The 23,470-nt window shown below is 44.4% G+C and overlaps 1 protein-coding gene and 2 non-coding genes across 3 annotated transcripts in view; 1 reads left to right on the top strand and 2 right to left on the bottom strand.

Moving 5' to 3' along the window:
* Nucleotides 1-9,350, bottom strand: part of PIK3C2B (phosphatidylinositol-4-phosphate 3-kinase catalytic subunit type 2 beta) — a 61,696-nt gene extending 52,346 nt beyond the window's left edge. The window contains exon 1 of the mRNA XM_032638933.1: nucleotides 8,912-9,350. The gene's annotated coding sequence lies outside the window, so the exon portion shown is untranslated. The remainder of the gene's footprint in view (nucleotides 1-8,911) is intronic.
* A 5,820-nt stretch (nucleotides 9,351-15,170) lies between these two features.
* On the top strand, nucleotides 15,171-15,243 carry TRNAK-UUU. Its single transcript has one exon. It is a non-coding gene; the product is annotated as a tRNA-Lys (tRNA).
* Nucleotides 15,244-15,537: 294 nt separating this feature from the next.
* TRNAK-UUU lies at nucleotides 15,538-15,610 on the bottom strand. The gene has a single exon. It is a non-coding gene; the product is annotated as a tRNA-Lys (tRNA).
* Between the last annotated feature and the right edge of the window lie 7,860 nt (nucleotides 15,611-23,470).

Here is a 23,470-nt window from a genome sequence, read left to right as displayed (position 1 = left end):
CCTAAGGGAATCTGGAAGTGGTAAAGGAAATTTCTAGTGGCACTGGGAGAAATGACCCATTAAAAGGTAGGGGAGGGCTTCTCTGGTGGCGCAGTGGTTGAGAGTCCGCCTGCCAAGGCAGGGGACGCGGGTTCGTGCCCCGGTCCGGAAAGATCCCACATGCCGCAGAGCAGCTGGGCCCATGAGCCATGGCCGCTGAGCCTGCGCGTCCGGAGCATAGGCTCCGCTGACAGGAGAGGCCACAACAGTGAGAGGCCCGCCTACTGCAAAAAAAAAAAAAAAAAAAAAAAAAGGTAGGGGAGGTGAATCTCTGGCATAGGCCTTGCCTGTCCATGGCCTCCCCTGGTCCCAGTTCCTGAGCCTCAGGAATCTCTTGCCCCTCTCCAGCACACAAGTCCCCCCAAGCGCTACCCACCAGGCAGCTTGTCCTTTTAAGTCACTGACCCCCCCCCAATACTTGGCCTTGGCTGCTGTTAGCCTGGCCTCACCCAGTAGCCATGAAGTTCCACTCCACTCTTCCTGGTAGCAGGCCGGAAGGATGTCCTGCTCCGGGTCAGCCAAGGACACTGAACCCTGGGGGAGACCACGGATTCTCTCTTACCAAGGTCAAAGGAGAAACCCCACTCAGGATGCAGGGCCCTAAGAGGGAACTGAGAAATGAGATCCTCTTTGAGATGGCCTCAGTGTCCAGAATCCCCAAACCACAGGGAAAGGGATACTGAGATGGGGACACTGGGAAGCAGGCAGTGACCCTGACAGTGCTAGATCACTGGGGATCCCAGCCAGGGCTCCCCTCAACCTGGTCACTCCCTAGACCTGTCATAGTGGTAGTTCCAGTGCCCTGGTCTAGACTCCCCAGTCCTATTGCCCGCCCCACCTGACTCTTAGGGCCTGAAAAGCCATGGGTGCAGCTGGAGGCACTTTTCTCTTCCTCCTGCTTTCTCTCTCCTCTTTCCACCCCAACTCAAGATCCTCAGAAACCTTCCCTGGTCAACCCTTTCAAACTGTCCTTTCTTCTTTTACTCTCTCAGTGTCTCCCAAGCACTCCGATGCTGCGTGGGTGACATGACTGATTAAAATGGGGGTGCCGGTGTCTGGGGTACAAGAGCAACACGTTCGCCTTGGGTGGTGTTAAAACAACTGTTCTGCATCTCTGCACATGGAGGGGTTAAGAAGATTTATTTTCTAAATAGGAAGTGACCTAGGGGATGGGGGAGTAGACGAGGGGTCGCGTCAGTTTCCGTGTTGCCCTGTATATGCCCTAATGCCTTTCTCCCATTTCCTATGTCCCACTCGCACGGGAAGGTCCCAAGGGAGACAGAGCCCAACTCTATACCCAGCATGGGGACACTCAGCAGAAGAGTGGACTAGCTGCCCACCTGGCTCAGTGTAGCACACTCACATCCCACCAGCCCCACCTTCATGGGGCCCTTGCCCATGTGACCCTCAGTCGGGGTCTACCAGGGTAGCAAGAGTCAGAGGCCATTCTCAGCAGGGATTAGCTGCATGCCTGCAGCTGGACGAGAGTAGCCAGAATACGACTGAATGTGCAGGCATAACGGAACTAACCATCCTTAGCTACCTTGCTGAAATACCACTGCTGTGTATGGAAACTCCATTACAAAGTCTGTCAAATTAATTCTACACGGATATGTCCACTGTCGTGCCTGGAGTCAGGGTATCACACTTTGTTTTGGTGAAAAGAAAGAGAAGGTAGGTTGGCGGGCGGGGGGATTCAGAGAGGGAGGCTAAGTGAATACGAGCATCACAGAAAGAGGAGGAAGGAAACAGACCTCCCCCACCCACCCCAGCACTTTGTGCCAGGTATTGTCTTGTTTAATCCTCATGACAATCCTTAACTGTGCATATTATTATCCTTATTTTATGAAAACAGAAAAGGAATTGAGTAATTTGCCCAAGGTCACACAAGTAGTAAAAGACACTGAGTCAAACTGTTGTAAATCATCTACACTTCAATAAGCAAATAATAAAATAAATAACATTTAAAATTAGAATAAATAAATGAAAGTTAAACTGAATCTTGTTTGAGGCCAAAATTGTTTGAGGTCTTTTCCCCGTCCTGCCACGGAGACCCAGGCATACTGCATTTCATCAAATTTTCAAGCTGATATTGGTGACTATTCTGGTACACCCCCAAGCTCTCCCCAAACACCAACACACTGTGTCACTGTCTCAAGCCACTGAAAACAACAAGCAAATAAATAAATAAGCAAACAAACCCTAAACACCAGACCCACAGTTTTGCAGATAAGAGAACCAAAGACCACGGGGGGTCGGGGGCGGGGGGAATGACTTGCCTGAGGTCACACAGGTAGTCAGTGGCAGAAGTGGAACGGGAAGCAGGTCTCAGACCCCCACTCAAGCGCTCTTTCCAGACTGAACCACAACCAATCTTGTCCGTTCCCAAAATCCTCCAGGGAAGAAAGTCCCTCAGCCTTTCTGTTCTAACCTCTCTCAAATTGGTCCGTTCCTTTCCAAGATTCTGATTACTTTCATTAAGTGAGATAACCTATCGAAAGCACATCTTAAGCACCAAAAAATTATTATTCCTTTCTGTTACCTGACCATTAGAATAGCGTCCTAGCTAGCCTCTCTGCCTCCCCTGCCGACTCCTTGAGGTATCTGCACTCCGGTGCCAGGGAATCCTGCAACACAGCTCTGATCATGTCATTCTTCCAATGAAAAACTTTGTCTCTCCCCTTCCTTATCAGGTACTCAAGACCTCCCACACTGAGTCCCAGCCCAGTCCCCTGCATGCCCCCCAAAACACTGACGGTTATTAACCATTCTCCAGGGCCCCATGTTTTCCCCCAAAACTTCACTCATGCTAGTGCCCTCTACAAATACCTGCTCTTACACTAGAGCCTTCTTTCACCTCCTACGACTGAAAGTGACTTTGCTCTCTTTCAGACATCTGTAAAATTTTTAATGCATCCCACTGCATTTATATTGTTTTGTATTACCCCACTGGTGATTAGAATGAAAACAACCTATCCATGTAGGTCCTTTATAGTTACAAAGCACTGTATAGATATAAGTCCATCAATTTTAAGAAAAAAATTACCTCCTATTTATCTTTGTCTTCCTCGCGATGCTCAATACAATGTTTTACGCATGGCACAGAGCTGTTAAATACTGTGCTCTGAGGGTGGTCTGACCAACCCAGAGTAGAGTTATCACTTCCCCGTTGTAGCATCAGAGATTCTGAAGCTGAATGAGGAAGGCAAAATTGTCATTGGTTTTTCCAGGTCGATACTCCATAGCATTTATTAGATTCTCAGAATTTAGAGACTCCCCAAATATTAAGCACTCCAGTCCTAGCTTCTATACTTTTATGAAATGCGGCCCAAGATTCCACCAACTCTTGGGGCAGCCACAGGACAAGTGACTCATACTGAGCTTTTAGAATTACCGCACTACGTAAAGAAACTCATCCGTTCACTTGCATCTTTTGGAGTACAATGTGGGTACCTCAAGGTCAGGGGCCATACTGAACTCAAGTTTGTATCCCTAGGGTTTAGCACAAACCTGCTATTGGAAGATGATAAAATAATTGTGGCCACCACCATTTACTGAGTCCTTCCCACGTACCACGCACTGTTCCAGGTAGTTCGTTTTGTCTGTCCTCTTCACTGCGGTAGGCTGAGGAGAGCGTGAGGTTCGTCATGTACATTCAATGCATAACGGGTGATGGATGGATGAATAAAAGGTAAGATGCAAACTCCTTCAATGCCTCTGGCCAAATTAAACTACGTTCCCTCCACCTCTTCCACCACTCGCTTCATCCCCCACCCCACCCCAATGCCTACTCATTGTTCAGATCTCAGCTAACATTTCACTTCTTCCAGGAGGTCTGACCACCCTAAATGCCCCGCTTACAAGTTCTCAAAGCACCCCATACTACCCCACCCCCTACACCCAGGCTACTCACTTGTCTATGTTCCCAACCCAGCAATGTGTTCTGGAAGGCTGTGTGTCCTAGTCACTGAAAGCACCTGAACTCATAAGTAAGCACTCAAAAGACATCTGTTGAATGAACGGATGAGCTCTTTTCAAACATTATCTGACAGACTTTCATTACTCTTGTGATCATTTCTTCCACAGACGACTTTAAGAAGAACACTTGCTGCTGTCACCTGGCTCTTGGGGAAGTCCCATCTCATGCAGAACTTGGGCCTCGTTGACATTTTTTCCTCACAGGTCCCTCCAGTGTAGCACAGAAGGGACACAGGTTCTAGAGGTATCCTGACCTACACTCCAACTTTGGCTCTTCTTTCATTAGTTGTATCATCTTAGCCATGTTTCTTAGTCTTGGTTTGAATCCAAACCTAAGCTTAACCTCAGTTCTCCCATCTGCAAATGGGGATGAGACAATTTCATTATCATCCATTTCCTCCAAGGATTGGGGGGAGCGGTGTGGAATTAAGATAACATTTGAAAAGCTGTGGGTAGACAGACACTCAGTGCTGTGGCTATTCTTCTTTATCACATGCTCTTGCCTTTCTCGGTAGTTGAACTTTTCCTCAGGTGGCTCCTTTTTGCCTTCCTTGTTGGGACCATCTACAACAGCATAATCAAAATTGTACTTCAGAGAATTGCCAACCCTTTGGAACCACTCTATCTTTCAAAGTCTCGTCAGGGAACTGTATCCACCTTTTCTCTTAATAGAAAGGAAGGAAGGAAGGAAGGAAGGAAGGAAGGAAGGAAGGAAGGGAGGGAGGGAGGAAGGGAGGGAGGAAGAAAAGAAAGAAAGAAAGAAAGAGAGAGGGAGGGAGGGAGGATGGAAGAAATCTGCCTTCTTGAATTCTAAAGTGAAAATCTGACATCCTGGTTATAATATCTTGGGGAAAATATAGTTGCTTTCTCCTAGGTTCCCATAATATCCAATTTGCAAAAAATCTCTCCATTTTGGGTCAGAATTAAATGCGCTGTAATAGTGCTCCTAGTACTTTAACTTCTTTTACCCTTTGGAAGACACAACAGCATGGCAAGTCAGGAATGTGACAGACACTCTGGTTTCAGAAAAGTGTGGCTCTCAGAGATGTTGCAACAGTGGCAGGGCTCCATCATTACTCCTCTCTGGGTTCTAGGTTAATTTGGACCTGAGACGGGAAGAGCTCATATCTATTTCTTCGCCCTAGCAAAGCAAACTGTACTATTTCCTCAAAATGGAATCTCCTTGGCTCTCTAGTCTTTTCCCCTCACTCTGTGCCTTCTGGTTTGCTATCAAGGGTACCAAGTAGACTAAGATAGAAAGAGAGAAAAAACTTGGCAGGAGAGGTTGCCTCCATGCAAGCTTATTCCTGGTGGGCCTGGGGAACATGTGTGAACAGCTCTCATGCCTGGCACCCACCTCCACTGTGGGGAGGATACAGAAAGAGAAGCTAACCTGTAAGACAGGATCCACGGGCCAGAGACTTAGAAGGAGGCACAAAGCATCATGGGAAGAACTGCCAAGGAGAAAAGAAACCACTGCCCAGGAGATTAGTCTCGCAGTGACTAGGGATGGCTAGGGTTAAGAGAGAAAGGTCCAGGAGGAAGGGAGTTGAACAATGTTTTCGAGAAAGAAGAGTGGCAGGTGTGAAAGTTAAGGAGGAAGGAAAAGAGTTTCCAAAGAGGCAAATGATTTTTGGCTTCTCTCTGAAACACTATGAAGCCTCTGCTAGGTAAGACTACACCTACTACAGGAAGTTCTCAAGAAGAGGAAGGATGAATTGCTAAAGACCCCTTGTCATAGATTCTGTATTCTGCCTTAGGGCTATTGGGAGCCCCTCTCCTCTTCCTTCTCCATACCTCAAGAGCCTCTGTCCCAACACGGGTGTCCTGTGTCCTTAATCTCTTTAACAAAATCAAGATTTGAGGACAGTGAATTCCATCACCATGAGAGAAGAGAATTTCCCAACAATGATAGGGTCAACTGATAGGCCACTGATAGGTACATTCTAAAGTGCCAAAGGATAGGTCCTTTCATTAGTAGTAAAGTGATCTGTGGGGCAAGTAATCATGTGACCTTGGGAGAGTCATTTCTTTGCAGGAAAATGACTTTCCAATTCTAAAGCTATATGTAATCATAGGAAATGCAAGAATTAAGGAGGTACTATGCTGGACCTGCTATGCTGGGTGGAGGAAATTTGTCCTCCAGGGCCTCTATTATCTAAGGTATGTCCCAGTCTGGTGACATTTCACAAGCATTCAAAATCAAGGAATCCCGTATGAATGAATTCTGTAACTCTGCTTCCCCTCTTTGTTCTCCCAAGACCCAATATCTCCCTGAGAGTGGCACCCAGGTTGTGAGCACAGGGTCTGGAGTTGGGATTGCCTGCTTTGAATCTCTTCTCTGTCATTTACTAGCTGGCTGACATCAGTAAGTGTCAGCTATTATATTATTTGCCAACTCAGTACTACCCTGTCTATAGACAGTAGCCAACCTTTGGGGGTGTATGTCTCCCCTTGATTTCCTACAAATATCATTAAGCAGATTTCCCTTCTCTCCCAGTTCCCATTCTACCAACCCTTTAAAGAGAAATACCCAAAGAATAGTTACCTTGGCCTTGTCACATCACTCTTCCCTTAGTCAGAAAAGAAAGGTTCCGGAACATTCTCTATTTCATATCCCTTTCCTCCCACCCCTCCCCCCATCCCCACCAACTTTCCCTCCCTCATTATTGAGACTAAACTCATAATGAATCACCTACTCTGCAGTTTTCAGAGTGCTTTTGCATACATGATTTTATTCAGTTCATGGTAAGCAGTGTATTTCATCCTTAAAACAATCCCATGAGCCAAGGGTATATTTTTCACCATTTTACAGATATGCAAACTGAGTCTTAGGTTCACAAGTTGTCCATGCTCACACAGCTAGGAAGCCAGGCCTCCTGACGCTGAACCCATCCACTGTTTTCTCTACTATTTCGCATTATCATGTCCAAGTCCACATCCTGGGAACAGGAGGAGCCTGAAGTTTACGGCCAGTTACAAACCCCTAAAGGGAACAGAGATCCCTCATTTTTATTCCTGCTGGCTAGCAGGGCTGTCCAGGCTGAATGACCATACACATGAGATGCCTGCAAAGGGCCAGGCCTAGGTGGGGTGGGGCCACCACAGAGAGGAGACCAAAGGCCCACAAGGGTGTGGGGTATCTGCTAGAGCACCACTACATCATGGCCAAGGACATAGGTATTCCAGGACAATCCCAAAGGAGAACCCCAGGGAAAAGCCTGAGGACCCAGATAAACTGAACCTTCCTCACCCCAGCACACCCTGTGGGCCTCCCTCACCAATGCTTCCAGGGAGAGGGAAATGGACAAGCTCCCTTCTGGCCAGGGCTGAGAGTCTGATCAGATTCAGACACACACACCCATGCACACTCAGCAGTAAATTCAGAGCCATGGAAATCAAACCTTGGCTCACCCAAAGGCCAAAGGAGAAGCAGCCACAGCTTCAGTCCAGGGTTCCGGCTCAGAGCCACCATCTCCTCAGATGCTGGCGGCCAGGCAGAGCTATAAACTGTGCCTCGACTTAATTTTTCCATGGACACGACCCCAGATGGGACCGCCAAGCTCTGAAGAAGCTTCAGTTCTGAAGCATCATAACCTCTCTGTTCTGGGATCCAAAGCTAGAACTGGGGAGGGAGGAGTATTTGGAGATCAGGTTTGCCACGGCCTGGACCATTTCTCTTCCAATATCTTTCCAAGGCCTAGTGCAGCAATACAGTAAGTTTTCATTCAGCGACAGATATAGGGTTGGAATTCAGTGCAAATTACTTACATCTGCTTGGCCACAACCCAGACAGTCAGGTAGTTTAGAGAGAGAAGGAGGGGCATGTTGGCCCACTTCTGGGACCCTGGGTAGTTGTGTGCTAAGGAATCTGGGCCATGCTGGGTCCAGCCTGCACAGGGTACAAAATTCTCCAACAGAATTGAGAAAAAACATCAGGGCAGCCGAGACAATAGAGATTCCACCCCAGGCACGACTGGTGGGACTGGGGCAGGGAAGCCACAAAGACCCCACAAGGGGTTGGAGATGGAGAGAAAGGTTGGCCTGAAGGGGTACGAGCAATGGCAGATTCTTCACACACGCCCCTCAGCCAACTAGGGTGTGTGCACTAACCTCATACATTTGGTAACCTCTTCCCACGGACCAGGAACCTGCCAAGCCCCTGGGCTTCCCATCCTACCCCACCCCATCCCAGCTTGGCAGCCTCCCTTGGGCTTCCTGCTGCTGCGACTGCTCCCCAACATCAAAGCCACCGATGTCGGAGCTGAAAACGAGAGACAAGTACAGGCCAGGAGAGCAGCGCCTCCCCCAAGGCTCCGGAACTCAGGCCTGGGGGCCCCTCTCCCTCTCCCAAGCTTTCTCCTTTTGCTGCAGTATCCTTATAAGGGAGAAGCCAATTCTACTATCCATCTGGCTAAAAAAAATGTATATATTTCCCAGGCTAGATGCTGACTTTCCACCCACTCCAAGAGAAAGCACCCCACCACCACCCTCACTCCAGGGCAGGTTTTGCTTTTTATTTCTCATTTTAAACAAACAAACAAACAAACAAACAAATACCAAAACCACTGGCTGGTTCAGGTCGCCTTGCAGCAGCTGGGAGTCAGGAAGTGTGTTTAGAAGAAAAGGGGTGGGGAAGAGTGTGCCCTGGGTCCGAGACGCCCCGAAACCTCTGGAGCGGGCAGGCAGTGGGGGCTGGCAACCTGCTCGGCGCCAGGACTGGAGCTCCGTTCCCACCGCGTCTGCGTCCCGCCACCGGAAACCTTCGGTTCCTTCCATTGTTGCCCCTCGGCTGTTGCCATGTTGGAGGGAGAGCCCCTGACCTCCGCTCGCTCCACTCTGCGGGAAATCTGCAGACCCCGGGCCGGTGCTCCCGGATGGGTGCGCGTCTTACCTGTGCTCACTGCGGGTTTCCTGCAAAACCCGACGTGTCGTGTGCTCGGCGACCTGGGCTGCTGGCTCCACGGCTCCGGCACCCACGCGAGGCGGCCGCGCACCGCCTCCTCCCGGGCCGCTCCCCCTCCGGGCTGCACGCGGCGGGCGCCGGCCCCAGGGTTCCCGGGGGGCGGCAAAGAGGCAGGAGAGGTCGCGAGGACCAGCTCGCAGCGGCGGGGGGCGGGGGCGGGGAGTCCTCTAGGCCGAGATCGTGAGCGAGCCCGCAGAGTCAGGCAACCCCAGGTGAGACAATAGCGGGAGCAGCGGGCGAGAGGGGAGAAGCCATCTCCCGGAGACCTGGCGCACTGCACGGCGACGTGAGGCTCGGCCAGACCCGGCGCGGACAGGCAGCCGCCAGCCGCGGCTCCAGCCCGCAGCGCCCACTGCGCCGCGAGCGGGAGGATGGGGCGGGTCCTGGAACCCTGACCTCCCTCCCCTCCCCCTCCCCCTCCCCTCCCCTCCCCTCCCCTCCCCTCCCTTCCCCTCCCCTCCCCTCCCCTCCCCTCCCCTCCCCTCCCCTCCCCTCCCCTCCCCTCCCCTCCCCTCTCCTCCCCTCCCCTCCCCTCCCCTCCCCTCCCCTCTCCTCTCCTCTCCTCTCCTCCCCTCTCCCTCCCTCCCTCCTTCTCCCTCCTCTTCCAGTACGTGGGGGAAGAGAAAAGCGCTGGCGTCAAGTTGTGCTTCGGGAATCCAAGAGCCAAGATTTCCACTTCCCACTTGCGTGAGGGTTTTTGCAGATGGTCGTTACTTTTCCCTGCTGGGACCCCTTTGCCCTGTGTCAGATGAATGCCAAATCATTCTACTGGAAATGACAGGGTTTTGAGGTCCATTTATCGGTTTGCGGAATTTCCCCCCGTCATTAAGATAGAGATGCCGGAAAGAACCCCTACCTTGAGGATGGAGGTGGCGGTGGGGGGAAGCTGTCTCGGCGCTTTGCACATTCAAACTCATTCGTTTTTCTATTCGCCCTAGTGGGTCTTCTGACCCGAGCCCCAGAAAATAGCAATCTACAACCTGAGGGGGGAGCGGCGATAGTAGGTCCTTCAACCCAACTATCGCAGGGGAAAAAAATCTTTCATAGTGTGTTATATTTAAAATTTTGACTCAGTACCTTTGTTTGAGCAGTGGTCTCTAGAAGAATTTTCCTAAGGTCTCCACCCAAAGAAACAAATAATTGGCCAGATCCTCATTTGCATTTGGTTTGCATAAAAACTATGATCTCTGATCTCAAAGTACATTTTCCTCAAAACTTGAATCTTGTTCTCCCCCAGGGCCCTCCTTCTTTCTTTCTTACCAGACTATGATCAACACCTGGTTCTCAGCCTCCCTCCCCTGCAGTCCCCTTCAGGTATCTAAGGCTCAAGACTCCCAGCCTCTGATCAGATACCCAGGACTCTGCAGCCAGGGTTCCCAGGGAAACATCTGCAAACCTGCCCCTTCTACAGCTTCTCTGCAAACCTGCCCCTAGTAGCTTTTAAATATTTGTTAAAAGCTATTATTCCAGCCCGTTTTGGGTTCACTGGAGTTTTGTGGGTTTTTTTCTTTTTTAAGGGTGTCGGAAAGGCCTTTTTAAAAAGATCAGGGGCCTTTTAAAATTTCCTCACTAATATGAGACTTCAACAAACCCAACACAAGTCTTAGATTCACAGACTTACAGAACTGGAAGAGACTCCAGAGCTCAAAGGAGGTTAAATATTTGTAAGGAAGGGAATTTGAATAACCAGAGGAAGTCCTATGTAGGGGAAGAAAGCAATATAAAAAGTGAGTTCATTATTCAGAAGGATCTCTTGGGATAGATATTGTTCTGTTCTCATATAAGGTGAAATCTGGGCAAATGCAAAGGACCCTTAATTGCAGGCAACCTTGAACGAGACGATGGGAGGAGAAGCTCATGAAAGGAGATGTGACAGAGGCTCCTGTTTCTTTTCTACCCACTGTGCCGTGACCTTGGGTAGTCCAATTCACCCTCTGAGCATCAATAGTTCCATCAGCTTCGCTTACCACTCAGGGCTGTTGTGAAGATCAAAGGAGAGAACGTGATGGACCACCTTGAGGACCGCAGGCAGCGTGCTCTGCACGTGGTATGATGTCTACATGATGCCATTCCTGATCCTCAGGAGCCACAGGGGATAAGAATATGCATTCATTCACTCACTCATTCACTGCTTGATCACAACACAAATATGTGTGCCAGCTTACTGCGTGCCTGTCATCAGGCTAAGCTCAGAAGCCTAAGAGAACAGAGTAGCATAGAGCCACCAATGCTCCAAATTTGCTGGAGTGAAGAGTCTTCAGGGAAGAGCTAACAGGAAACAGGCCTGCCTGGGTCACTGGGGGATCATATTAAAGGCTTTATAAAGCATTTTGGTAGGGAGAAAATTTTGTGTTATAAGAGCAACCAGGGCATATCAAAAAGTTTAGGTTTGTCCTGTAGGCCACAGAGAACCCAGGGTGTAGACTGGGAGTGATGTGATCAGTGACGTGCATATTACACAGGAGGACTTGGAAGACACACTGCATGTCTTTCTTCCTTTTGCCCCTGTAGATCCACTCTTGGCCCTCTGGCTTCCTAGAAGGGGTGGGCCAGTGGGGAGCCACCGCAGGCGAGTGGGAGGAGGGAGGTCAAAGAGGTCTGGATATTTCTTCCTCAGGATCCTTCTCTTTGGGTTCACTGTGGGCTGGCTGCCACCCTCAACCAAAGATCACAGCTTCCCTCCAGGTGCTTCCCCCTCCCTCTCAGCCCCTCTCCCTCCCTCTTCCTTTTCCTCTTCTCTCTTTAATTTACATAATCACTTACTCCCTTCCTTTGACTTTCAATCCAGGGAGTGGAAACTCCTTTTCCTGCTGGTCCCTGGGTACTGCACACTGTTCCTTGTGGTTGTGCTATACCCTGCCAGCCCTTTGTGAATTGTTTCTTCAAATTGGAGTATGCCATTGGCATCCTGCTAGGTTAGGAGTACTGGCTTGGAGCTCGGCAGGGAGGCCCTGTCTACATTCAGAGCGCAAGATCAGAGAATCTCAAAGCTGGGGCGGGGGGCGGGGGGGTGAGAAGGAAAGGACAGATACGAGAGAGTCAGGAAGTCAAAAATCAATACTATTTGATAATGTATTGAACGTAGGGATCATCAGAGAGGGGGAGGAGTGGAGAATTACTCCCCACTTGATGCCTTAGGAGTTGGTGGTAGGTGGTGCCGTTTACTACGTGAGGGACTGTAGTAAGACAGGGCCCAGGTGTGGGGCGAGCAATCGTGACTTTAATTTTGGACATGTTGGATTTGCAGTGTCTCTAGAATATTTAGGTGGGGATGTCTAGCTGACTTTGGATTTATGAAACTAAATTGAAAGTAAAGGTGTGGACAAGTGATATCAATTTTGGACTCTTCAGTTCATAGATGATCCATAAAGTTATGGGCATATATGAGATCACCCAGGTGGGCATACAGAAGAAGGAAGAGGCCTGCAAAAGAGATCATCAAGAAGAAACAGCCAGGTTGATAGCAGGAAGAAATGAGACCTCAGAGTGTCAGAAAGGAGGATAGAAGAAAGTGTCGGGAAAGAGGGATGGGGACACAAGTGCAGCAGAGACGTCCAGGAGGGCAGGGCTGAAAATGCCCTTTGGAATGACAAGGAAGTCAGTGTCTGAGCTCTCGGTGCTGTGGGAGATTCTTGAGTTGCTACCCTTGCTGTGTTCTCAGAGAGAACGGTAGTGGAAGAGAGCTTGGAAAGCCCACCAGAAACCCAGGCTGCTCTCAGTTTGGAGTTATTAGGCCAAAAACACAAAAGGAGACTTTTCAGAACAACTCCTCTGTACCACGCATCCTCCCAGTACCTTGTAATGGTCTCAAACTTCAAAGGCTCTATACAGTGATGGTGAACTACTGGGTCTCTGAATAGGCAGTTACATTAGGCATTGGTTTGGGGACCCCTTTCTTCCTCCCTTTCCCAGCTCTGATACAGAGGTGATGGCGATTTTCAAAGACCGTTGAGTCTGATGAGTAGGAGAGCAAAGAGCGTCGCTTTAAAAATTAGCGGGAGAAATTTAGCTTGCGGGGGGTGCGGGGTGGGGGGCGTGGTTCCGCAAATATAGAATCTGTGAGTTTAGACTGCCCTCTGGTGGGAGAATTAAGTTCAATAGTCAATGTGAATGAGAAGCTTGATGAAGCCCTCCAGGAAGATTTCATGCTAAAAAGGAACAAGGTAGCGCTACTTGGTGGCGTTTTGTAGCGCAACATAGCAAAAGCAGATTCAGTTCATGCTACCTCAGGTGGGACTTTACAATGTTAACAAGTCAAATTTCAATTAGACTTTCAAACTTTGCCGTTGCCTATATGATAAAATTATTCTCTTTCGCCTGAAATAAACCCGTCAGCTGTCTCTAACCCCTCACTTCCTCTCTACCTCCCTCCATTCCAGCCGGATTAATTTATTCACCATTCCCTAAACACAATTTTCATTCATTTTCCTTCTAGACTTATTGTTTTCCTTCCCACTGTGTCTAGCTCACTGCTGTGGAAATAGGTACTCAATAAGCAATTCATGAGTTAATCTCAGTGTATTTAAACAAATGCTTTATTATCCTGGAGGAAAGGGAATATGATGTAACAGAGCCATTGGGCAGGAAAAAAAAACAACTTTATTTCTGCCCCTTTAGGACGCTGGACAGACACCATTTCCCTTTCTTAAAAAAAAGTTAGGTATAATACATTTCCACATCTCATTCAAACAAACGGAGCAAAAAGTTTTTCTGTATCTAACACATGAGGGCTCAAGAAATGGCTGAATAAATGTCTGTCTGGCTCATTACAATTTCCTCTGCATACCTCTGACTGTTACTTGTTGAAACTCAACTCCGATCCTGAAAACTTAAGGACCCCTGTCCTCATTTTATACCTACTGCCTTCCTGTCCATTCTCATCTCCTGCCACTTCCTGCACTTGAATTCTTATTACTGCATTTATTACTTTGTTAAAATTAGTTGCTTAAATGTCTGCCTTCTTGCCTAGACTGTGAACAGGATCTGTGTCCTATATATCTCTGACTCTAGAGCCAGCACAGAACCTAAGCCATAATAGATGATCAACAAATGTTTGTTCAATTAAATTGTTCTTTCCTGTTGCATTTTGAGTCTATTCCTTCTAATCTTATTCACAGTGGGAAAAGTAACAGAGTAGTTAAATTTTAGATTTAGAAGGTATCTTACAGGTCATCTAATCAATTTCCCTCATTTTATAGATGTGGAAACCCAGACCTGTTTAGGATCACACAGTTTGTTAGTCTTTGTTCTAAAAGAATCAGACAATTGTAGGAAACAAACTCCTACAACTGAGGCTGGGCAATTTTGTTCATTGTGTTCAGAAGCCTCAAGTTCCCAGAAACAAAAATGAATTCCCTTATCAGTCTTGAAATTTCATAGTCCTGTGTTCCACACCCTATGCGTCAGGGTTGATGAAGTTGATTTTAGGAAAAACTAGGCTGATCTGGAGATTTTTATTCTTAATACTCCATGTTGCTGGTACACATGTACATGTTCCACTGGTACACTCTTATACTTCTTTAGAAGGATTCACCTTGTGAGTCTGACCTGAAAACTGCAACTTGTTGGGAAGAGGGAGAAAGGCAAAAATTGAATCAAAATCTAAATTAAAGGTCTAAACTCTCTTTCTCTCAATCTAAATTCACACCCACCTTTCCACAGTCACTTCTGTTTTCCTATATTAGCTCCTCTATTCATGAATCGAATGTATCTTTCCTTCTTTTGTGCTAAGGAATGCTTGTTTAACAGCTACATCATCTAGTGAAGGGAAATATATTGTTCATTAACAATATGGGAAAAACACTGTAATCTGGTTCAGTAGAATATAACTAAAATTGAGAAGTCCTATCAGGGAAGTAATATATGGCAGACAGAAGAATTGTAATAAAAAGAGGTTGCAGCTGTCTGAATTTTTAACGTTCGTCTTGGTTGTCCATCTCTGTAATTTAGTACCGCTTGGTTTTAGAGAGCTTAGTAAATATTGGAAATTTACAAAACACGAACTATGAAAGAACTTGAAGAAAACATGTATTAAGTAAATGGAGAAAAATATAGAAAAGTGAATGTTTTTCTTCATCTTGCTGAAAAAAATACTTTAATACTAATTAAAACCTAAATTTAATCTATGTGAGAAGAAATTTATTAGAATACTATCAAGTAAAACGAAGAGAGACAGTTTGAAGAAGGCGCCCGGATAGCTCAGTCGGTAGAGCATCAGACTTTTAATCTGAGGGTCCAGGGTTCAAGTCCCTGTTCGGGCGTTTCTTCGTTTTCTTGTCCCTTTCTTAGCTTACTACAAGTACGAAAATCTCAATGCCACAGCGTACTTCAACCTTAACTAGAATTAATTTCATTTTTCACTGATTTCAGAGTATGCTAAATAAACATATTCTCAGAGAAGAAGAAGAAGCGACTACCCAAAATCACTCAATTTCTTGGCGAGTATGAAGGTTTTGCATGGTAGTTTCCCAGCGGAAAGGGATTTTTTTCCTTCAGGTTTCTAGTATTTGAGAAAAACAAAAAAACAAAAAACGAAAAGAACGATAAAACCGAAACGCCCGAACAGGGACTTGAACCCTGGACCCTCAGATTAAAAGTCTGATGCTCTACCGACTGAGCTATCCGGGCTCTCGTGAGAAAATATTCGTGCTACAGTATCTTACTTAAGAAGGAAGAACCTTGTGTAATCGATTCCTTACGCCGGCATTTTGTGAAACTGTTTTAAACCCAATAAAGCTCTGTATTCATACGCCAAGAAAAACAAGAAGGCGTAAATCATGCACCTTTCAACAGCCTTACCAGTTAACTCAAAATTGCGAGACACTTATATGCCCAATAACCATTATTAGGTAGACTTCTTTGATTTGTAACCTCTGACAGGTCCAGGATTAACGGAACGGCGAGGTACGTCACTTTTGAAGACTTGTAGTGACACCAGATCTGTTATGCTATTGATAATAGGGTGGATATCAGTTCTAAAACCTACCCGACAATAACAACAAAGAATGAATCTCTCTAAGAGAGAATAGAGATGTGCTGTTCTGCAGCAATTGCATTGAACTGTGTAGTATAAAGTGGGAGAAAGGACCCTGCAGAGGGATAGCGGGATTGTCCTGTAGGTCCCTTAATGGAGTCCAAGTAATTTTACATGACGCAAACCCTGGAGTAGGTCACCCCCAATGGCCTTGAGGGCAGAAATCCTACTAAACCAGAGCGGAAAGCTGAACATGCCAGCAGAAAGACATTTTATTGATCTTGGCATTGGAGGCTCTTCTGTTCCACAGCCACCAGTAATCTGAGCACTGGCCTTTGCTATGGGGTTGGCGCAGAGAATTACCCTCGGTAGGGCTTAGAGTGAGACATTAAAGTGTTTTCGTTAGCTGATGTTGCTTTGCCTTAATTCCATCTGCTTAACTCCAACTGCTTTAGAAGTGATCGCTCTGGTCCAGCAATTCCACTCATAGGAATTTGTCCTAAAGAAATAATCAGGGATGTGCAAAAAGACCTGATTACAAGAGAGAACGTCAAAGCATTTTAATTGGAAAAAATTGTAAATGACATAAATGGCTATATAAATTATGGTACAGCCTTAATAAGGAATGATATGCAGCCATTAATAATCATATATAAAATAACACAACTTGGGAATAATTGTAAAATATTGTTGTTAGGAAATATTTCAAATAAAAAATTTAAGCAACAAGGATATATTGTACAGCACAGGAAATTATAGCCATTTTTTGGTAATAACTTTTAACAGAGTATAATCTCTAAAAACACTGAATCACTATGTCGTTCACCTGAAACTAATATAATATTGTATATCAACTATACTTCAATTTAAAAAATTTTAAAGTGTGCCTATATGTACACTGAAAAACTGAAAGGATAAATGCTCTACGTAAAGGCTGGGTTCTGAAGTTAGGTGCCCCTTTTTGAATCCTTATTGCCACTCTGTGATCTTGAGTAAGAGATTTCTCTGTCTCAGGACAATAAAATGATTGCAAGAATGAAATAAGATAGCTTACATAAATTGTTTAGAATAGTGTCTGACATGTAATAAGCATTCATGAAGTTACATAAAGAGTTAATAGCAAAGCTATAACAAGATCAGACTTCATGGATTCTGTTCTTTCTATCATTCTCTGACACTACCTAACCTTCAACAATTGCTAAACATATTTTTTTTAATTAATTTTTATTGAGGTAAAATCGACATTTAACATCATGTTTCAGGGGCACAACCTAAAGATTTGATATTTGTATACACTGCAAAATGATCACCATAATAAGTCTAGTTAACATCTGTCACCACACAGTTACAAAAATTTTTTTTCTTGTAATAGAACTTTCAAGATCTACTCTCTTAGCAATACAAATATGTAGGACAGAATTGTTAACTATAGTCATACTGTCTATAAGGCTTAACACATATTTGTACTTTTATTGAAGTATACTTGATTTACAATGTTGTGTTCGTTTTTGGTATACAGCAAAGTAATTCAGATATATATATACATACACACACACATACTTTTTCATATTCTTTTCCATTATGGTTTATTACAGGATATTGAATATCCCAGTGCTATACACTAGGATCTTGCTGTTTGTCTATTTTACATATAGTACTTTGTATCTGCTAATCCCAAACTCTTAATTTATCCCTCCAATCTCCTTCCCCTTCGGTAACCATAAGTTTGTTTTCTATGTCTGTGAGTCTGTTTCTGTTTTGTAAATAAGTTCATTCTATCATATTTTAGATTCTGCATATAAATGATATCATATATTTGTCTTTCTGATTTACTTCACTTAGTATGATAATCTCTAGGTCCATCCATGTTGATGCAAATGGCATTATTTCATTCTTTTTATGGCCGAGTAGTATTCCATTGTATATATTTACCACATCTTTTCTATCCATTGACCTCTCGATCGACATTTAGGTTGCTTCCATGTCTTGGCTACCGTAAATAGTGCTGCTATGAACATTGGGGTGCAATGTATCTTTTCGAATTATAGTTTTCTCTGGATATGTGCCCAGGAGTGGGATTGCTGGGTCATATGGCAACTCTATTTTTAGTTTTTTAAGGAACTGCCATACTGTTTTCCATAGTGGCTGCACCAATTTACATTCCCACTAACAATGTAGGAGGGTTCCCTTTTTTCCACACCCTCTTCAGCATTTATTTGTTGACTTTTTATGATGGCCATCCTGAATGGTGTGAGGTGATACCTCATTGTAGTTTTGATTTGCATTTCTCTAATAATTAGTGAAGCTGAGCATCTTTTCATGTGCCTATTGGCCATCTGTATGTCTTCTTTGGAGAAATGTCTATTTAGTTCTTCGGCCCATTTTTTAAAAAATAAATTTATTTATTTAATTTATTTATTTATGGCCACACTGGGTCTTCGTTGTGGTGTGTGGGCTTTGTGTGTGGGCTTTTCTTGTTGCAGACCACGGGCTCTAGGCACGCGGGCTTCAGTAGTTGTGGCAAACAGGCTCAGTAGTTGTGGCTCGTGGGCTCTAGAGCGCAGGCTCATTAGTCATGGCGCACTGGTTAGTTGCTCCGTGGCATGTGGGATCTTCCCAGCCCAGGGCTCGAACCCGTGTCCCCTACATTGGCAGGTGGATTCTTAACCACTGTCCCACCAGGGAAGCCCCTTCTGCCTATTATTTGATTGGGTTGGGTTTTTTTGTTATTGAGTTGTGTGGGCTGTTTGTATACTTTGGAATTTAATCCCTTGTCAGCCTCATCATTTGCAAATATTTTCTCCTAGTCCGTAGGCTGTCTTCTTGGTTTGTTCATGGTTTCCTTTGCTGTGCAAAAGCTTGTAAGGTCCCATTTGTAAATTTTTGCTTTTATTTCTATCGCCTTGGGAGACTGACCTAAGAAAACGTTGCTACGATTTAAGGCTTAACATATGTTTGACTGGAGTGGAGGGAGATGTAGAGAATTTAGAAAGCTGACAATATTGAGTTATTAATAATTTGGGCAAAAGAATAACTTTATCCCCTAAGCAATGGGGAACTATTAAAATTTTTGACTCGGGCTTACCTGGTGGCGCAGTGGTTGAGAGTCCGCCTGCCCATGCAGGGGACGCGGGTTCGTGCCCCGGTCCGCGAGGATCCCACAATGCCGCGGAGCGGCTAGGCCCGTGAGCCACGGCCGCTGGGCCTGCGCGTCTGGAGCCTGTGCTCCGCAACGGGAGAGGCCGCAGCAGTGAGAGGCCAGCGTACTACAAAAAAAAAAAAAACAGACAAAAATTTTGACTTATTAATGTCCCGGTTTCTCACTCAAAGGAACACACATTAGATTTGTTCCATTCATGTTACAGTAAAAACAATAACAAGGACTACCATATTAAGTATTCTCTGTAAGAATCAAATGACCAGAGCTAATCATCCACATAGGGCTAATGGTAGAATGGTTTCTAAAAGTGGCTGTGTGTAGATGAGATGTTGAGTCATCAAATTAGGAATATTAGATTGACCTTTCTTTGCTCAAAACCCTTTGATTCTGCTACTTATTGAATAACACATGGAACTTTTTATGGCAGCCTGCAAATCCATCCCATGCCAGTACCATTTAATAGAAATATAATGCAAACCACATATGCAATTAAAAATTTTCTAGTAGCCACATTAAAAAAGTAAAAAGAAACAGATAAAGTTAATTGTATACTTTATTCAACTCAATATATCAAAATATTATTTTGACATGTAATCAATACAAAATATTATTAAGATATTTTACATTATTTTTTTCCTACTAAGTCTTTGAAATCTGATGTGTATTTTACACTTACAGCACATCTCCATTAGGACTAGCCACATTTCAAACCACATGTGCCTGGTGGCTATTATATTGGACAGTGTAATTCAATACAGTGCCAATCTTCTATACAGTAATCAACATTTCAATCAAAGGAGACTCTTTCTTTCTCTGGTTTTTAGACAGTCTTCTAATTCTTCCTCCCTCTCCTCATCATTTATGCCATATTTCTTCAAACGACTTCTCCCACCTCTGCCTCTTGAGATCCTATTCATTCTTAAAGGCTCCATTCTTCTACAAAACCTTCAATGATTATGTTAAATGGGAAGGAAAGAGTAACTCAAGAACCTATAGACTCACAGTTTATAGATTCAATAATAGAGCCATACATTTGTTGTTCAATTTGTAATTGAAAAAGTAAAATCGGATCTCTGCATTACAACATGCACAAAAATTCACCACAAATGAGTTAAAGGCTTAAATGTGAAAAGCAAAGATTTAGAACTTTTAGAAGAAAATATACAAAGTGTCTTTATGATTCATAGACAGGAAAGAACCTCTTAAATAATATACAATAAATAAGCTATCATAAAGAAAATAATTAATAAATTTGACTTCATTAAAAAACTTCTGCTCAAAGGACAACATTCAAAAAGTGAAAACAAGCTATAGATTTGAAGATGTTATTTGTAATACATATAATTAAGAAGGATTAATATCCAGATTATATAGGGAACTCATAAATCAATAAGAAAAAGACAAACCAATAGAAAAATGAGCAAAAGATATGGACAATTTATAGATGGGTAGTCAATAAATATGAAAAAATACTCAAACTTACTAATAATCATGGACACATAAATCAAACCACCATGAGAAATCATTTCACATCTATTTTTTAAAAACCTTGTTATTATACAAGTATTGGTGAAAATGTGAAGCAACAGAATCCTTATACACTCCTTTCAGGAGTGTATATTTCTACAATCACTTGGAAACACTTTATCACCATCTAATTGAGTTGATAATGTGTATATTACCCAATAATTCTACTCCCTAAAGTACACACAGAGACACATACAAGAATGTTGATAGCAGCATTGTTTGTAGAGCAAACAATAGGAAACACCTAAATATTTGTCAAAGGAAGAGATGGGATAAAAAAAATGGTGGTGCATTCATTTACTGTTATGAGCTGAACTGTGTCCTCTCAAAATTCATATGTTGAAGTTCTAAGCCCCAGTACCTCAGAATGTGACTCTATTTGCAAATAGGCCCTTTATAGAGATGACTAAGGGAAAATGAGGTCATACACGTGGGCCCTAATCCAATATGGCTGATGTCCTTATGAGAAAAGGAGATTAGGACACAGACAATGTGCAGAGGGACAAACATGAAGACAAATTTAAAAAAATTTTAAAGCATAAAATATTTGAAAGGAATATATACAGGTATATAACCTAAAAGTCTAAAGAAATGCACGGCAGGGGTAAGTACCAAACTCAGGATAATGGTTCCCTCTGCAGTTGAAGGAGGGAGATGCCATCGGAGAAGAGACTGTGGGGAACTTTTTTGTATAGGTAAAGTATTGTTCTATAGGAAGAATGGTGGGGAAAAGGAAATCATAGTCTTCATTATACCTTTTTGTATGTCTGAAGTAACTCCTTATAACATTTTTAAAAAATTTATTTATTTTTGGCTGCATTGGGTCTTTGTTGCTGCACACGGGCCTTCTCTAGATGCGGTGAGAGGGGGCTACTCTTCTTTGCGGTGCGCGGGCTTCTCACTGTGGTGGCCTCTCTCTTTTCGGAGAATGGGCTCTAGGTGCGCAGGCTTCAGCAGTTGGGGTGCACGGGCCCAGTTGCCCCATGGCATGTGGGATCTTCCCGGACCAGGGCTTGAACCCGTCTCCCCTTCATTGGCAGGAAGATTCCCAGCCACTGTACCACCAGGGAAGCCCACTCTTTATAACTTTTAAGAAAGGCTCTAGACCAATAACATTGGCTTCTAATTCCTTCAAAGCTGCAATGGGCCTTAGAAAAGTCATCTGATTCAGCCATTTTATGTTACAGATTGGGAAACTGAAGACCTATGTAACTTTCTCATTTCTAGAATAGCTAGACTAAACCCAGATTTCGTGTTTCTTTATTGAATAAATGGTTTGTGAGCACAGTTCTTAGAGAAGGAAGCGGTGATCACTGAGTCAGTTATGAGCTTGTTTAGCCAATTTCATTTTCTTTTTTGGCAAGATTACTTGACTGGTAGAAGAAATACTATAGTTATGATATGTTTTCATGATAGCAAGTCATTTAATGAGGTTTTATGAACTCCTTGGGAAAGGTCAGAGAAATGTTTCCAGATGTTGACCTCTAGTAGGTGGGTTAATTGGTTTAAGAACAACCCTGGAAGAGGAACAATTAATCATGAATCAGAGTCAACCATGAGGGGAAAAGCTCTACTCTTAATCATGTCCTATTCAACATATTTACCAAGGCTTTAAATGAAAATAAGTTAGATATGTTAATCAACAATTTGCAAAATGCAAAAGTGAAAGAGCTAATCTCTCCTGACTCTCCAGACAAGGCTAACTGCAGCTCATCATTGCACTTATCACATTCTCTTTACCTGGACAGTCTGAGGCCTCCTCTAGGCAGATTCCAGGTGTCACTTGTTTTAGAATCCTCTACACTGGTGCTTGGCACACAGCAGATATTCAACAAATACTTGTCGACAAACTGAATTGCACGACAGGATCACAATTCCAACAGTCCAGGAGACAGTAGGAAAGGACCTAAAGTAACAAGGTACTATTTAAAAGATACAAAACAAACTCCTGTTTGGGATTTTTTCAAAAATTAAAATTAATTGCAGAAAAAGAGGAGAAATAGTTGACAGTGGTTCACCTAAAAAAGCTCTCTGGAAGCAACTGTGAAAAAAGAATTAATTCTTCAGCTTATTTACAAAACTCTGGATCTCCACCTAAGTCGGAGGTGATGCCAGAAATAGAGCAAGGTGCAATGTGCAAATTAAGAGAGGTCATTGCCCCATTTTATTTTGCATGCGTGTGTATCTGGTTCTGGGAGCCACATTTTAAATAGGACAAAGAGGTACTTGTTCAGAAGGGTGGCAAGGGGGCTTGAAGCCATGGCAAATAAATAGTTGAAGGTTCTGAGGGGATTTTCAGCCTGCAGAAAAACAAAAGAGAGGGTTAGAGATGGGACAGGATAACTGTCTGCAAAAAAATCCAATAGGGGCTTCCCTAGTGGTGCAGTGGTTGAGAGTCGGCCTGCCGATGCTAGGGGACATAGGTTCGTGCCCCGGTCCGGGAGGATCCCACATGCCGCGGAGCGGCTGGGCCCGTGAGCCATGGCCGCTGAGCCTACGCGTCCGGAGCCTGCGCTCCGCAACGGGAGAGGCCACGGCGGTGAGAGGCCCGCGTACCGCAAAAAAAACAAACCCCCCCCAAACCAATAGTGCTTATATTGGAAAGAATAAAGCCTTACTCTTCTCCAAACTGCAGAACTGAAACCAAGAGAAATGGCAAAATAACATATTTCAGCCCAGAAATTCCTCTGACACCTAGAATCACCCTAAAATAAACGAAATGAGGTATTGGGGGGAGGTCATGCCAGTTGGCACTGGCAGAGGTTGAAGACAACCTGCCTGAGAGGTTTGAAGGTACTTTTGTATTGGGAGAAAGCAGGCTAGATGA

The sequence above is a fragment of the Phocoena sinus genome, chromosome 1 (assembly GCF_008692025.1).
Source record: "Phocoena sinus isolate mPhoSin1 chromosome 1, mPhoSin1.pri, whole genome shotgun sequence".
NCBI lineage: Eukaryota > Metazoa > Chordata > Mammalia > Artiodactyla > Phocoenidae > Phocoena > Phocoena sinus.
The sequence above is the reverse complement of the archived record's forward strand: the minus strand, read 5'-3'. Positions and strand labels throughout refer to the sequence as shown.